The following is a 16,676-nucleotide window of genomic DNA, read 5'->3' as shown; positions in this document are numbered from 1 at the left end:
ATTAATTGTGTAGTTTAGTGTTAAGTAGGGTAACAATAGCTTATGTAGGTTAGTAGTAAATAAGGTAACAATTAATTGTGTAGTTTAGTGTTAAGTAGGGTAACAATAGCTTATGTAGTTTAGCAGTAAATAAGGTAACAATTAATTGTGTAGTTTAGTGTTAAGTAGGGTAACAATAGCTTATGTAGGTTAGTAGTAAATAAGGTAACAATTAATTGTGTAGTTTAGTGTTAAGTAGGGTAACAATAGCTTATGTAGTTTAGAATGAAGTAAGGTAACAGAAACATGTTGAATTTCATTTGAGTTTCGTTGTTGTAACAAGAAATAAAACCTAAAGGTCTTTATAATAGTTAGATAGAAGTGTTTTCTTAATTGTAATGTAACAAACATCAAACAAATATAGCTTTTAAACTATTTTAAATAACTTAGTTTTTATAACGAACCCATATGGATCTTTCTTTACACAACAGCTCATAGAATAGCTCTGAGTTTTGGGGATTTTTTCATGTACAAACTTTCAGTTCATAGCTTCGTCTTTTGACCGATTTGAGATCTAATTACAGCTGCAGCTGTTGAAGATTCCTTTTTCTTTGTAATGCCGTGATGACATAGTTATTACACATATGTATGATATTTATTATTCTCATGCATGTCGGTACCACAATCGCATAAAATTTAAGAATTTGATTATCTTGTCACAGATACTTGCCTACGTTGTAGTTAAACTTAAAATAAAAATAAATACATGCGAGTTACAATTAGGCTAATGTAATTAAGCCTAAACTTCAGAGCTCCTACGCCAAGTACAAGGACAATGAGAAAGATATAGTGACTGATGAATTACAAAATACTTATTTTATTGGATTAACTACAAACAGTATAAACAATAATTATGAATGTATGTTACTCATAACCTTACACTTGCGACACAAGTGCATTAATAACACGGACAAACGTGATTAGATACGAACAATAGACCGAGTAATTTATTCTTAAGTTAAAAAATAACAATAAACATAATGTTGTTAGTAACATTGTTATTAAAAAGTATTATATATGTAAGTTTTCGTTAATATTTTACACTAATAAAACAAGGCTTAATTTTAAAAACATTTTTATTTAAAATATAATGGATGTTTCAATATATTATTGTTAGCATATATGTTTATATTTTTCACTTATGTACTTTTAGGTAATTTGCACAAAATATTTAATAGATTCGTTTGTTTGTTTGTTTCTGAATTTTGCGCAAAGCTGCACGAGGGTTTATCTGCGCTTGCCGTCCCTAATTCAGCAGTGTAAGACTAGAGGACAGACAGCTTGTCATCACCACCCACCGCCACCTCTGGGGATACTCTTTTACCAACCAATAGTGGGATTGACCGTCACATTATAACACCCCACAGTTGAAAGGGCGAACATCTTTGGTGAGACAGGGATTCGAACCCGCGACCCTCAGATTACGAGTCTAGCGCCTTAACCACCTGGCCATGCCAGGCCCATATTTAATAGAAGACACAGAATATTCGTGTAATTGCCCATTTTCGAAATGTTTTATATTACTAAGTTGTTTCCGGAAAGAATGTTTATATTTTTATAACTGAAATTTGAAATTGCACATGTGAAGAGAGTACGCCTGTCGTACCAGTTGCAATTTTTCTCGCTTGAATGAATGTATTATAAGAATTCGAAGGATAAGTACAGGGTGTATCATAATAAGCAAGCCTACTTATTTCCAGTGCAGAATAACCTCTCTACAAATAACAGTGAAGTCAGTCACGCTAGAAAATGTGCATTGCGTGTGATACACTTGTTTAGTGCTTGTATGCATGCATCGTTGTAAAACGGTGGCGGACACACTGAATATTAAAAACAAATATTCAGTGTTAGCTCATTGTGAAACGCCCTCTAGCATCTTGATTATTTATTATTCGTGTTTATAAACAGCAGTGTTCATAATGATTCTTAAACAAGACTGAATACTGATATACGCCTATATCTACAGAAGGCTCCTAACCAGTTATGCGATTAGGCCTGCGATTAAACTCAGAATTTAAGAATTCCTAAGCCCTCAAGCTCCCCTCTGCGTCACTGGGGGGAATTAATTTGTTAGAGCAAAATTTTGCTTATATACTCATTTCAATAATGTATGCCGCTTCGCGGAAGCATTGTTTTTTCTCTTCGTCTTGGCATTTAAGTTAAAACGAAAATGAAACCTTTCAGTTATGTCATATTATGTCATACCGGAGATAACGAGCCCCAGCGTAGCCTGTTGGTCAGGTCACCTGACTCGCAATCTGCGAGATCACGATATTGAATCTTCGTCACCGAAAAATGTCATTCTTTTTGCCATGGGAATGTTATAAAACGAAGGTACATTTCACTATTCATTGGTAAAAGAGTACTTCCAAAAGTTAACAGTAGGTGGTGTTGATTAGCTGCCCTCCCTCTAGCCTATCAGTTCTAAATTAAGGACGGATAACGTAGGTAGCCACCGTGTAGTTTGGCACGAAAATTAAAGCATACCAATCATAGGATAATATACTAATAATTTTAGCCACCAGATGGCTCACTCTCTCATTAGTTTTACTGGTTAGTTCACTGTTTTTAGGAATTTCGTCTTTTTTTAACTTTACATTGATTTTTTCACTTGTTTTGGTAACTAAACAGACCTTTTATTATTTCAAAAGTCACAGCATTAGTGTTTATAAACCCATTAGATTTAAACATATTAATTATATGTTTTGTCTTTCTCTTCATAAAATGTTTAAAAATCTCTTTCTTTAGGTCGATTTCTCTCGTCTGCTATATTTTTCTCCACGCAATGTTTTCTGCATAATCTTCGTACTGAAGTTTTTTACTTAATATAATTTGCATTTTCCAATTACGATTTCATCTACATTTTTGGGGGGTCAAAATAAAAGTACAGTGAAGTAAAGTGGAAGATACAGTCTTACAACACTGGATGTTTGAGTTCAGATCTCAGATAAACAGACGACCCTCTCAGAAAAATAAGTTAGCCTCAAGGCACTTTACATAATAAGGACAAAATCTGCGCTTGTAGGATATTTTAATAGAAAATTATTAAGTCCACTTGCTTTGACATATGTATATTTTAATCTAACATTATTAAGTACATTTTGATTTAGACAAAGTGATTTTGATTGTTAACCAAATTTTTGCTCAGACAAAATTTACACATAAAGGAAACTTTAATATAAAATATTAAATATTAAAATATTCAGTAAATATTGGTTTGGACAAACCCTGCATATGGAGGAGATTTGAATAGAAAACTGTTTAACACATTTTTGTCTCAACAAGGTTTGTACATATAAAATATTTTAATAGAAAAATTCCTAAATAAATTTTACTTTGCATTATCCTACGAATTTGTTTGTTTTGCTGTTGAGCACAAAGTTACATAATCGGCTATTTTTGCTTTGCCCATTGCAAGTATTGAAATCCGATGCTAACCTAATAATACTCAAGCATCAGGCTAAACCACCATGGTAGTATAGTGATTCCAAAACCTTTAACATCAGGCTAAACCACCATGCCAGTATGTGCGTGTGTGTTTTTCTTATAGCAAAGCCACATAGGACTATCTGCTGAACCCAACGAGGGGAATCGAACCCATGATTTTAGCGTTGTAAATCCGTAGACTTACCGCTATACTAGCGGGAGGCTTACGGTAGTATAGTTATTCTAAAACATTAACATCAGGTTAAACCACCATGGTAGTATAGTGATTCCAAAACATTAACATCAGGGTACATCATCATGGTAGTATAGTGATTCCAAAACATGAACATCAGGCCAAACCATAATGGTAGTATAGTGATTCCAAAACATTAAAATCAGGCTAAACCACCACGGTAGTATAGTGATTCTAAAACAGTAGATAAGTCACCCTGACTTACCATCCTTACATTATTTCACTTGTACAAGTGTAAGGCAAATGTTTGATATTTTATATCCTGCTTTTATCATTTTCCCACATCTTATATTTTGTGTTATTTAGGTCTATTTCATCGCATGCTTTTTAAGTGTGACGCGTAAATTCAAAGCTAGAATTTTCCCATTGTTGGTTCTCTGTTATGTCACACAATACAAAAAAAAGGTTATATTTTCAACTTCTATCTATTCTTAATGTGTCTCAATATTAGCTCATGGTCCTTCTATCTATTCTTAATGTGTCTCAATATTAGCTCATGGTCCTTCTATCTATTCTTAATGTGTCTCAATATTAGCTCATGGTCCTTCTATCTATTCTTAATGTGTCTCAATATTAGCTCATGGTCCTTCTATCTATTCTTAATGTGTTTCAATATTAGCTCATGGTCCTTCTATCTATTCCTAATGTGTCTCAATATTATCTCGTGGTTCTGTAGATTTCGGTTAATAGTTCTAGACTTTCTGTCAGTTTATTTAACTGTCTTGTTATCGTCTACTCCTAATGTGTCTCAATATTATCTTGTGGTTCTGTAGATTTCGGTTAATAGTTCTAGACTTTCTGTCAGTTTATTTAACTGTCTTGTTATCGTCACTCCACTTAAACTGTCTCCTAATTTCCTGTCACAATAAAGTAAGGTGAATCTAGGTTTTAAACCTAATTCTATCTGTGAGAATTCCCACACCTAGAACACGTGCTACAAATGGAGCAAACCGTGAAAAAATGGTCTTTATGACATGACATTAACTACTAGATTTCTTGCTATAATTTGTTTGGTATTTCGTATTTATTTATCCACAATTACAGAACCATATATAGTAGATTTTCAGGTGTGTAGGTTGAAGGTTTCTAAACATGATTATCTGTGTATTGTTCTTTGAAAAAAGAAACTTTACATTGTTGTAAAAACAAAACAAGAAACAATAATAGTTCATATTCGCTCTTGTTTTGATGCTCTCGAGTGTTATTTGTTTTATAGTATTTATACGAATCATAAAGTTACACAATTGGTTATCCGTGATGTGCCCATTACGGGTATCGAAACCAAATTTTTAACGTTATGAGCCTTTCGACTTACTACTGATCCAGTGAGGCCAGTGAGCTAAAAATTGTAGTAAGCAGAGAGAAAAAGAGAAGAGATAGCCCCTACATAGTATGTATAACCTTGCGCTAACCAACGACGTCCATATTCTGACATGTGCTGTTCTTTCCGCTTGTAACATAATTCGACGATATTTATTCAATCTAGCACTTTAGTATTGCTAGATCATGGCTGATCATGTTTGCTCTATTACTAGTAAGGTTAGTGCGTCTCGGCCGGTGGACGATTTTATTGGTAGGCTATATTTTAATCGAGAAGACATTTTAATAACATACCGTAAAAACTCCGATAAGACTTAGTACTACACGACATAGATATCCTTGTTTACTCTAGAATTTCTTTCAAGATTGACTACAAAAAAGAAGGTTGTATGTAAGTTAGTCAGTTTCCATGCTGTTTTCTTATCATATTAAACATCGTGCAACAAAGCTGTTGTGAATATTCTGGAACATGGTGTGTGTTATATTGCTTTTGAATTACCAAAGTTGTGAATATTCTGGAACATGGTGTGTGTTATATTGCTTTTGAATTACCAAAGTTGTGAATATTCTGTAAGATGGTATGTGTTATGTTGGTTTTGAATTACCAAAGTTGAGAATATTCTGTAAGATGGTATGTGTTATGTTGCTTTTGGATTACCAAAGTTGAGAATATTCTGTAAGATGGTATGTGTTATGTTGCTTTTGAATTACCAAAGTTGAGAATATTCTGTAAGATGGTATGTGTTATGTTGCTTTTGGATTCAAAGTTGAGAATATTCTGTAAGATGGTATGTGTTATGTTGCTTTTGAATTACCAAAGTTGAGAATATTCTGTAAGATGGTATGTGTTATGTTGCTTTTGAATTACCAAAGTTGAGAATATTCTGTAAGATGGTATGTGTTATGTTGCTTTTGAATTACCAAAGTTGAGAATATTCTGTAAGATGGTATGTGTTATGTTGCTTTTGGATTACCAAAGTTGAGAATATTCTGTAAGATGGTATGTGTTATGTTGCTTTTGGATTACCAAAGTTGAGAATATTCTGTAAGATGGTATGTGTTATGTTGCTTTTGGATTACCAAAGTTGAGAATATTCTGTAAGGTGGTATGTGTTATGTTGCTTTTGAATTACCAAAGTTGAAAATATTCTGTAAGATGGTATGTGTTACGTTGCTTTTGGACCCATAGAGTTAAGTGAATTAACTTACAGCACTCACCGGTAACTCTTGGACTTTTCAGCTATTGTTATTGCGAAATCAGTATAACTTATAAAGTATGGATCACTTTTTTTTCACGTGCGAGCAACTATGAACCCTAGGATTCACAATCGGAGCATGCTATTCACCAGGCCATGTGCAGCCTACTTTAGAACCACACTTGGTAAGCTTCAGTTTATCCAATGACACGCCTTTGTAATTCACTGCCGATTATTTAGACGTCAGCAACTACACGTGGCATTCATACTGGAGTACAAGTATACACTTGTAGGCCATATATATACACTTAAATCATAGCTTTCAAACTGAACACTGGTTGGTAATGACAACAAAATAAAATAAGTACAGCTTTTATGTGCTAATAACTTTTGCTATTGTTTGTAACAAGCTTTAGACTAATATATACTGCAGCTCCTCAATCACTTGAGCCTGTAGATGACTGTAATACAATAGTTAGAATCTTGCATCGAGGTAAAAATAAGTAACGGAATCGTATAGTTCATAAATTTATTACCTATTTCGAAAATATTAAATTTATTAACATCTTAACAGTCTACACTAGCGCGCTACTTCTGTAATCCTATGGAACGCTGTTCTTGCTACCATCTAGTATATCTAGTTTAAGAATTCGATGGTTCATGGTTCGCGGCTGGTAGCACTAAATAAAAACCTTCTACACTTTAAGGCCATGGATGCATTATAAGAATAGCGGTGAAACCTCCGAATCAAGAAGATTAACTGAACAGTTGACAGTTGGTGCGACAGAATAATAAACATCACATTCTAATCTATTAGTTCAAAATTAGAGTCAGCTGTGCTTTAACAGCTCTTTGTGAACCTTGTTCGAATTTTCTGACACAGACGGCTCAGTTGGTCAAGATGGTTAGGGCGCTTGACTCGTAATCTGTGGGTAGTGGGTTCAAATCCCCGCCATACCAAACGTGCTCACATTTTCAGCCGTGGGGACGTTATAATGCGATTGTCAATTCCACTATTCGTTGGTGAAAGAGTAGTCCACGAATTGCCAGTGGGTGGTGATAACTAGCTGCCTTCCATCTAGTCTCAGACTGCTAAATTAGGGACGGCTAGCACAGATATCCGTTGTGTAGCGATGCGCGAAATTTGAAAAAAACGAAACCTGACTCAGGCATATAAACTTCACCAGTTATGTAAATGTTTCAAGTTGTTTGTAACCTAACATTCGTTATAGTTGTAAGTACATTTCATTAGTCAACCATAAATGGTAGACAAGTGAGAAAGCAACAAGCCAACGAGCACTAAACACAAGCTTTAAGGTTATTATAGACTGATTGAAAAGTATTAATACTTATAGTGCATACATAGCCCAAAAAAAGTGTGGACGCATTTCTGAAGAAACGAAATGCAAACCAAGAATTCTCGAGTTCGCAATCCGGACTCACCAAGCACCGAGCTTCTATCAACCCTCTGTTATACTCGGTGATACTGTGCCCGCGGATTTAACTGTTATCAGTTGATAAAGTTAGAGGTATTTGTTTTTTGAGCTCACGGGTTGAAATCACATTACGCCTTGTGTTATATATAGAAAGTGAATTTCGAAACGAGTGGTCTAGCTTTTTACCCATTTTTCACCTCTTCACAAAAATGCTATGCTTGAATGAAGTTTATACTTTCTATGGGATTGATTACAATCAGCGATATTCATTGATATTGAAATTTTTTCTCCACAGAAATTTTAAATATAAATTAATATAATTTTAAACTCATTCGAACAAGTTTTATTTCGTTATGAAAGTAATTTGAACGGTTTGTCGGAAAATATGGAGCAATAACAGCTTTAATAAATATATTGCATCGAGCAGTTCCATCCTTAATAAATACATAATATTAAGCAATTCCACCTTTAGTGAGTATATTGTATTGACCAGTTCCACCTTTAGTAAGTATATTTTACTGATCACTTCCTATTTAGTAAATATATTTTGTTGATCAGTTCCACATTTAGAAATTATACTTTATTGATTTGTTCTACCTATAGTAAGTTTATCTTATTGATCAGTTTCCCCTTTAGTAAGTACATTTTATTGATCAGTTTCACCTTTAATAAATATATTTTATTGATCAGTTCCATCTTTAGTATGCATATTTAATTATCAGTTCCACCTTTAATAAGTATACTTTACTGATTAGTTCCACCTTTAGTAAATATATTTTATTGATCAGTTCCACCTTTAGTAAATATATTTTATTGATCAGTTCCACCTTTAGTATGCATATTTTAGTAAGTTTATTTTATTGATCAGTTCCACCTTTAGTGAGTATGTTTTATTGATCAGTTCCATTTTTAGTAAATATATTTTATTGATTAGTTCCATCTTTAGTATGCATATTTTACTGATGAGTTCCACCTTTAGTAAGTATATTTTATTAATCAGTTCCACCTTTGGTAAGTACATTTTATTGAGCAGTTGCATCTTTAGTAAATATATTTTATTGATCAGTTCCATCTTTAGTATGCAAACTTTACTGCTGAGTTCCACCTTTAGTGAGTATATTTTATTGATCAGTTCCACCTTTACTAAATATATTTTATTGATCAGTTCCATCTTTAGTATGCATATTTTACTGATTAGTTCCACCTTTAGTAAGTATATTTTATTAATCATTTCCACCTTTCGTAAGTATATTTTATTAATCAGTTCCACCTTTCGTAAGTATATTTTATTAATCAGTTCCACTTTTAGTAAGTATATTTTATTAATCAGTTCCACCTTTAGTAAGTATATTTTATTAACCAGTTCCACCGTTTGTAACTATACACTATTATTTTACGATACACTTTTAATATTTTTCAATAAAAACTGAAGTGAGATAATTATTTATTGATTATAAAACAGTAAAATTACCGACATCGATTGTCGTGTATACATTTTCGATGTTCAAAATTGTATCGATCAAAAATATTATTTTGTCACGCGTGTTATGATACTTTTTGGACATATGACTTAACCTTAAAGTATTGATTCTAGATTCACTGAGAGAAGTGAAATGTGTTTCAGTTTTTTTTTAGTGTATTATAGGTTGAGTATGTCTAATAAAAATGATCAACCACTTGAATATTTTGAACACTAAAAGAGAGTGTGATGTTAAAATTGTACCTTATTTAGAGTGTGAAACTTTACTGACAGTACTTCTGCTTTGAACTGTAAAACTTTGTAAACAGTGGTATACTTTATATGCTACTAAAGACTCTTAATCAAGCCAGTATGATTGTTAAGTACATCTGTTTTGAAACTTGTAAATGTTACAACTTGAGGAATTAAGTGACTGTTACAGAAACGATCACGTTGAAACTTGTAAATGTTACAAATTGAGGAACTAAGTAACTGTTACAGAAACGATCACGTTGAAACTTGTAAATGTTACAAATTGAGGAACTAAGTGACTGTTAGAGAAACGATCACGTTGAAACTTGTAAATGTTACAACTTGAGGAACTAAGTAACTGTTACAGAAACAATCACGTTGAAACTTGTAAATGTTACAACTTAAGGAACCAAATGACTGATTTAAAAAAAAAAACCTCAATGAAATTTGTTACAATTTGAGGAAATATGTAACTGATTAAAAAAGCACACGTTGAAAACTTGTAAATGTTACAACTTGAGGGACTATGTGACTGATTCACATCTCGATCGTTGTTAAGCACGAATTTGCACAATGGGATATCTACTTTGTGCCTACTGCAAGGATCAAATCAACTCTCAGGCTATGACATAAGGGAAGAGATCCATAATGAAACCAATTTAACTTTCAGATTCTGGTACCAAGTGATGAACCTCATTCTACAACAGCTAGTTTGTAATCGCAATCTGGATGAGTTGCGTCCTCTGCTATTTAATTCAAATGATTTAATGATTCAAATATTTAATCTTACGATCAGATCACTGTTAAAGTTCAGCTCATTTATAGCGAATGTTTAAGTGACGATTGCATTATATCAACGCTAAAATCAGGGGTTAGATTCCTCTCGGTGGACTCAGCGGATAGCCCGATGTGGTTTTGCTACATGAAAACCCACACACACTACATTATATAGTACCAGGAATATAAAAACATTTGAAATGGTGTTTGATTTTTAGCATTCTGAATTTTTTTTCTGGGACAAAATTTTAGGTACAAAAAATAATAAAATGTGTTTCGTGTTAATTATTTCAAAAAAGCACGAGCTACACGTCAATAACAAGATGAAGTTTGAAATGTAATTTTTATGACGTCCTTCAATGAAATAAAACATAAAACGTTTTTGTTTTCACAAAAACAAATCCGGTCTTAACAACCTACAACACAAAGTGATGTCGTTCTTGAGTAAAACAGAACAAACGTTTGTTATTTCGTGTTATTAAATAGTGCGACACTTGTATCCAATACATTATCTTTACGGCTGTGTAGTGTTATACTAAGTATCATTACACAATGACGGTGATATACGTTGAATAGCAACACGATACGCAAGACACAGAATAACTTTTGATCAAAGTAATAGTTGTTTTTCGTCTGGTCTATTTCGATGTCATATGTAATAGTAATATGCTAAACTAAACTTATGTCATTTAAAACAACAAAGAAAATGTAGCCACGCCACCTTAATTAATTAAATACTATTTGATGATTGAATTAAAATTAGTGTTTGTTACTTAAATAAAGATTTTGTATTCAAATATTGTTTTAAAGAATCTAACAAATATTGGACGTGCTCGTTACAACAAGACTTCACACCTTTTAATTAATTATATATCAATATCTGTTTCCAAATAATTTACAGACTTCACAGCCTTAAACTAATTAGATATCGGTATCTGCTTCCAGATAATTTACAGACTTCACACCTTTAAACTACTAACATATTAATATCTGTTTCTGGATAATTTACAGAGTTTTGATAGCAGGTGTTTATTTATCTTACACGATCTGAAAATAGAAGCTTGATTTGTGTATCATGCTTCTGAGGTGTGTTTTTTAAACAGTCCTAAATATAGAGGAAAAAGATTGTTATTTGTCACCAGTAGTGTAATCCATGAGATACCGTACATGCTCGTGTTTCCAAGTTTATTTTCGTATTCTCTTCACAAATCAATTTTCTTACCAGGGTTTGTACGACCTCGAGAAAGCTAAGACCCATAACACGCACAAGAAAGGTATAAAGCAAGAAAAAAATCTCTAGTACTTGTGGTTTCAGGTAAAATATTTTTTTTCTTAGGATTAGGCAGTCAACGCATCTATTTGTTGTTAAAGCCATTATCCTTTCTTCCATGAAAAAAGACAATCGTCATAAAAACAGTAGTGATAGATTATGCTTCGAGCACAATACGCATTAAGGAACGTGTTATTAAATCTGTATGAAGAAAAATAATAGTTTAATTAATAATAAACGTGTCAACACTAATATTAGAAATAATTGAGATACCGAGACTGCTGTTTGTCACAATTATCCAATCGTGTTTCTTCTGGTTGTTGTTTGAATTTCGCGCAAAGCTACACGAAAGCTGTCTGCGCTAGCCGCCCATAAGTTAGGAGTGTAAGACTAAAGGGAAGGCAGCTAGTCATCATCACTCACCGCCAATTCTTGGGCTACTCTTTTACCAAAGAAGTAGGATTAACCGTCATATTATAACGCTCTCACGGCTGAAAGGGTGAGCATGTTTGGTGTGACGAAGATTTGAATCCGCTACTCTCAGATTATGAATCGAGCCCCCTAACCACGTGGCCATGCTGGGCCCTGGTTGTAATTAATTACAAAGTTACACAACGGGCTGTTTTTGCTGTTCCAACAAGAGGCATTGAAACACGATTTCAGAGACTTAGCTCTGAACCACTTGGAGAGGAGATTAATTTTTATAACCAATGTGTTTTTTTCTCGGAGGAAAGATAATTATTAGTTATCATTTTTGGTAAATAAAAATGAGTAACTCAAGATAAGGTACAAACACACACATGCCCATAAATGGATATAGATACATGCGTACTTATGCGCACATTGTATATTTTTCCTTACGTTTTCCTTTTTTAATCCGTTATTTTGTTTCTTTATATGTTCCCACTAATACAGAGGTAAGTCTACAAATTTACAACGCTAAAATCAGCTGTTTGATTCCTCTCAGTAGATAGTCCGATGTGGCTTTGCTATAAGAAAACACACACACACACACACACAAATATGTTTCTTTAAAATACTTAAACACACAAATACTTTATATCTTAACAACATTTAGAACCCGGTATGGCCAGGTGTTTAAAGCACTCGACTCGTAATCTGAGGGTCACGGGTTCGAATCCCCGTTTCACCGAACATGCTCGCCCTTTCAGCTGTGGGGGGGGGCGTTATAACGTGACAGTTAATCCCACTATTCGTTGGTAAAAGAGTAGCCTAAGAGTTGGCCTGTGAATAGTGATGACATGCTGTCTTCCCTCTAGTCTTACACTCTTAAATTGGAACGGCTAGCGCAGATAGCCCTCGTGTATCTTTGCGCGAAATTCAAATAATATTTAGTTTGAAGACTTTCGGTTGTTAATTGTGGGGCTGAGAAAAACGTTGCTGTTTTTTTTTTTATTTGGGGAAAATCTCTAGACAGGAACAACAATAGAGTATTAACACACGTAGATTGACTGATTGATTGCCCATGATTCTACTAGTAAAGGTACGAGTTCATATACATATTTATGTACATTATATGTGTCATTTTATAGTTGCTATATCCCTGCAAGTGTGGTCGAGTGTCTGCACGTACGTTGGTGACGAAGGATCAGCTCTTGATGATCACATGTTTCCCCTCAGCCCCCTGACCGACTTGAAGCTCTGCCAGTCATCCCAACAGCAGTAGTTAGGCTTTGTGTGTACAAGATGTGATAAAAAATACCAAACAGATACAAGAGACACTTCAAGACAGCAACATTCTAAAGAAGTGTAAAATAAAGCAAGAGAAGACAGTGTTTGGCCGTGCTCTAGGTCTGAAGTGGTTCATCACGAGGTCAGGTTAAAGTTTAGAGCTTACATAAAGGAACGTGACGTGCTGCTGTATTATCCAAGCTCGATTTGACGAGAGAGTGCTGCACAAACCTCTCAGCACCTGGTTTCTCGTAAGTGTTCTACGTACGATGTAATTTATTTCTTTGTTCTTTCAGAGACGAGACGAAATAAGAAATATAATACTTGAGGCGGTAACCGTGTTGAAAGAATATTCTCGGTAAAATTATGAAGAGGGTTTCTTAATCAATCAAGAACTTCCAGCTATTACACAGCGAGGTAGCAACCAATAAACAGACGATTTGAGCATCGTATTTGCTTGTTTCATTATTTGAACAAAAAAGGGCATGGCATAGTTGTAAAGAAAAGTAATTGGATAGTTGATAGGCTTTCCTAGAATACGGTTTAAAAGTAATTGGATAGTTGATAGGCTTTCCTAGAATACGGGTTAAAAGTAATTGGAAAGTTGATAGGCTTTCCTAGAATACGAGTTAAAAGTAATTTGAAAGTTGATAGGCTTTCCTAGAATACGGGTTAAAAGTAATTGGAAAGTTGATAGGCTTTCCTAGAATACAGTTAAAAGTAATTGGATAGTTGATAGGCTTTCCTAGAATACGAGTTAAAAGTAATTGGAAAGTTGATAGGCTTTCCTAGAATACGAGTTAAAAGTAATTGGAAAGTTGATAGGCTTTCCTAGAATACGAGTTAAAAGTAATTGGAAAGTTGATAGGCTTTCCTAGAATACGAGTTAAAAGTAATTTGAAAGTTGATAGGCTTTCCTAGAATACGGGTTAAAAGTAATTGGAAAGTTGATAGGCTTTCCTAGAATACGAGTTAAAAGTAATTGAAAAGTTGATAGGCTTTCCTAGAATACGAGTTAAAAGTAATTTGGAAGTTGATAGGCTTACCTAGAATACGAGTTAAAAGTAATTGGAAAGTTGATAGGCTTTCCTAGAATACGAGTTAAAAGTAATTGGAAAGTTTATAGGCTTTCCTAGAATACGAGTTAAAAGTAATTGGAAAGTTGATAGGCTTTCCTAGAATACGAGTTAAAAGTAATTGAAAAGTTGATAGGCTTTCCTAGAATACGAGAAAAGTTGATAGGCTTTCCTAGAATACGAGTTAAAAATAATTTGGAAGTTGATAGGCTTACCTAGAATACGAGTTAAAAGTAATTGGAAAGTTGATTTGTTTATTCAAGAATTTTAGCGTAAAACTATATAGCTGATTCTAATTTTGGATTTAAGAACTAAATGGAAGTAACTTGTCAGTCATACTAATCTAATCTTAAGTTACTTTCGTCTGACCGAATAGTTAGATGTCTTGTATGTGTATGTATGTTTTCTTATAGCAAAGCCACATTGGCCTATCTGCTGAGCCCACCAAGGGAAATCGAACCCCTGAGTTTAGCGTTGTAAATACGTAGACTTACCGCTGTACCAGCAGGACACGTTTTGAATAATTTCTTATGAACTACTCCTGCCTTCTGTCTAGTTTTAAGTTTCTCATTCGATGTGATTTAAACCTAGCGCTTTTCTGCAGCAAGGTGAAGCGAACCACAAATCCTCGAACGTGTTTTTAATTACACAGAAGGCAAGTATCGTTAATCAAAGCAAAGAGGAAAAACACTGTAAGTGTTGTGCAGATTTGTAGAGTACAACAAGGCTTAGTCACTGAGAATAATAGAGGCTAATACTTATATGTAATAACTGTTTGTTTATTTGTTTTGAAGTTAAGCACAATATCTGCGCTCTGCCAACTACGGCTACTGAAACCCAGTTTCCAGATGCGATGATTATGGTTTCAAAATTCGTTAAACTTTGAGTATTTTCAGTATTTTCTTGTTTCATGGGTGGATGACATTATAAAATTAAAACGTGCGATAAGTTCATATGAGAGGAGATAATATACGGTAAAATATAATACTTAAAGATTATATACAGTAAAACATAACACTTAAAGATAATATACAGTAAAACATAATACATAATAATAATAAGAACGAGACAAAGGGCCCTGCATGGCCAGGCGGTTAACGCACTCGACTCGTAAACCTCGTCTCATCAAAACATACTCACCCTTTCAGCCGTAAGGGCGTTATTATGCGACAGTCAATCCCACTATTCGTTGGTAAAAGAGTATCCCAAGAGTTGGCGACGGATGGTGATGATGTCTTTTCTCTAGTCTTACACAGCTAAGTTAGGGACGGCTAGCGCAGATAGCACTCGTGTAGCTTTGCGTGAAATTCAAAACAAACAATTACAAGCCCGCAGACATCCCGCCGTGTCACTAAAGGGGGGGGCACTTTCATTAGCCTCGTTTCGTTGTTGTAAAATCTAGCCTTGAATTTCTTTTAAATAATATGTGATCTTAGATCAAATGATATTAGATCTAATACTTTACAATATTCTCAATTGTCCCCCTCCCTCTCATATGTATATATACATATAAATCGTGTGGATATATATACGGGGAAATCTTTATGTCATTTGGCGTAACTAATCCTCTCCGAAAGTAGGAATGTTAGTTGTTTCAATCCACACCTGCATGCATTCTATATTCCTCGAATTTGTTTTAGATTTATATATTGTAACGTTATAGCAGTTACAGAAACAAAATAAAACCTGGAATTTTTATTTCCAACTGTGCCTTCCTCGCATGAATAACAAAAAAAAAGTTAAACTGAAGTTAAATACAACACGCTATGATAATCGCGGGTATCAAAGTCAGCATTTTATTCTGCCGAATCCTCAAACATACTGCAGAATTATTGTCATAATTCCCTTGAAACAGAACAAGGCAACAGGAACTACCACTCTATGGTTAGTTTGTTTTTAAACTGAAAAGATATATGTGCTATGTTGTTTTTTACTTAACACATTAAAGAATGTTAGGTTCATTTCGCAATGATTTTTTGGTATTTTACACATATAAGTGTTCATTTGTTGGATCGTTAGGGTTGGAAGTTAACTTGTACCTATCTTTTTCAGTTTGTTTGTTTTGAATTTCGCGCAAAGCTACACGAGAGCTATCTATGCTAGCCGTCCCTAATCTAGTAGTTTAAGACCAGAGGGAAGGCAGCTAGTCATCACACCCACCGCCAACTCTTGGGTTACTATTTTGCCAACGAATAGTGGGATGTCCTATCACATAATAACGCTCTCAAGGCCAAAAGGCCGAACATGTTTGGTGTGATGAGGATTCGAACCCGCGACCCTCAGATTGAGAGACGAACGCCTTAACTACCTGGCCGTACCTGGCCATTTTCAGAAAGAAATTGATCTGGTTTGAATTTAGCGCAGTTCTATACGAGGCCAATATGCGCTAGCCGTGATAAATTAGAGGGAAGGCAGCTAGTAAACACCACCGACAATAATATTTGGAATAGACTGTAACATCGTAACGCACCCACAGTTGA

The 16,676-nt window shown here is 34.2% G+C and overlaps 1 protein-coding gene across 10 annotated transcripts in view; it reads left to right on the top strand.

Annotated features, from left to right (window-relative positions):
• Positions 1-16,676, top strand: part of LOC143256093 (homeobox protein cut-like) — a 159,806-nt gene that overhangs the window by 3,406 nt on the left and 139,724 nt on the right. For 4 of the 10 annotated variants that reach the window (XR_013030996.1, XM_076512833.1, XM_076512821.1 and 1 more), the window contains one exon: positions 12,982-13,371. The exons of 5 other annotated variants lie outside the window; for them this stretch is intronic. The gene's annotated coding sequence lies outside the window, so the exon portion shown is untranslated. Of the gene's footprint in view, positions 1-11,383; positions 11,474-12,981; positions 13,372-16,676 lie in introns of all 10 variants that reach the window. One more of the 10 variants, XM_076512820.1, reaches the window with a different exon arrangement.

Source organism: Tachypleus tridentatus, chromosome 7 (genome assembly GCF_004210375.1).
Source record: "Tachypleus tridentatus isolate NWPU-2018 chromosome 7, ASM421037v1, whole genome shotgun sequence".
Taxonomy (NCBI): Eukaryota; Metazoa; Arthropoda; class Merostomata; order Xiphosura; family Limulidae; genus Tachypleus; species Tachypleus tridentatus.
The sequence above is the reverse complement of the archived record's forward strand: the minus strand, read 5'-3'. Positions and strand labels throughout refer to the sequence as shown.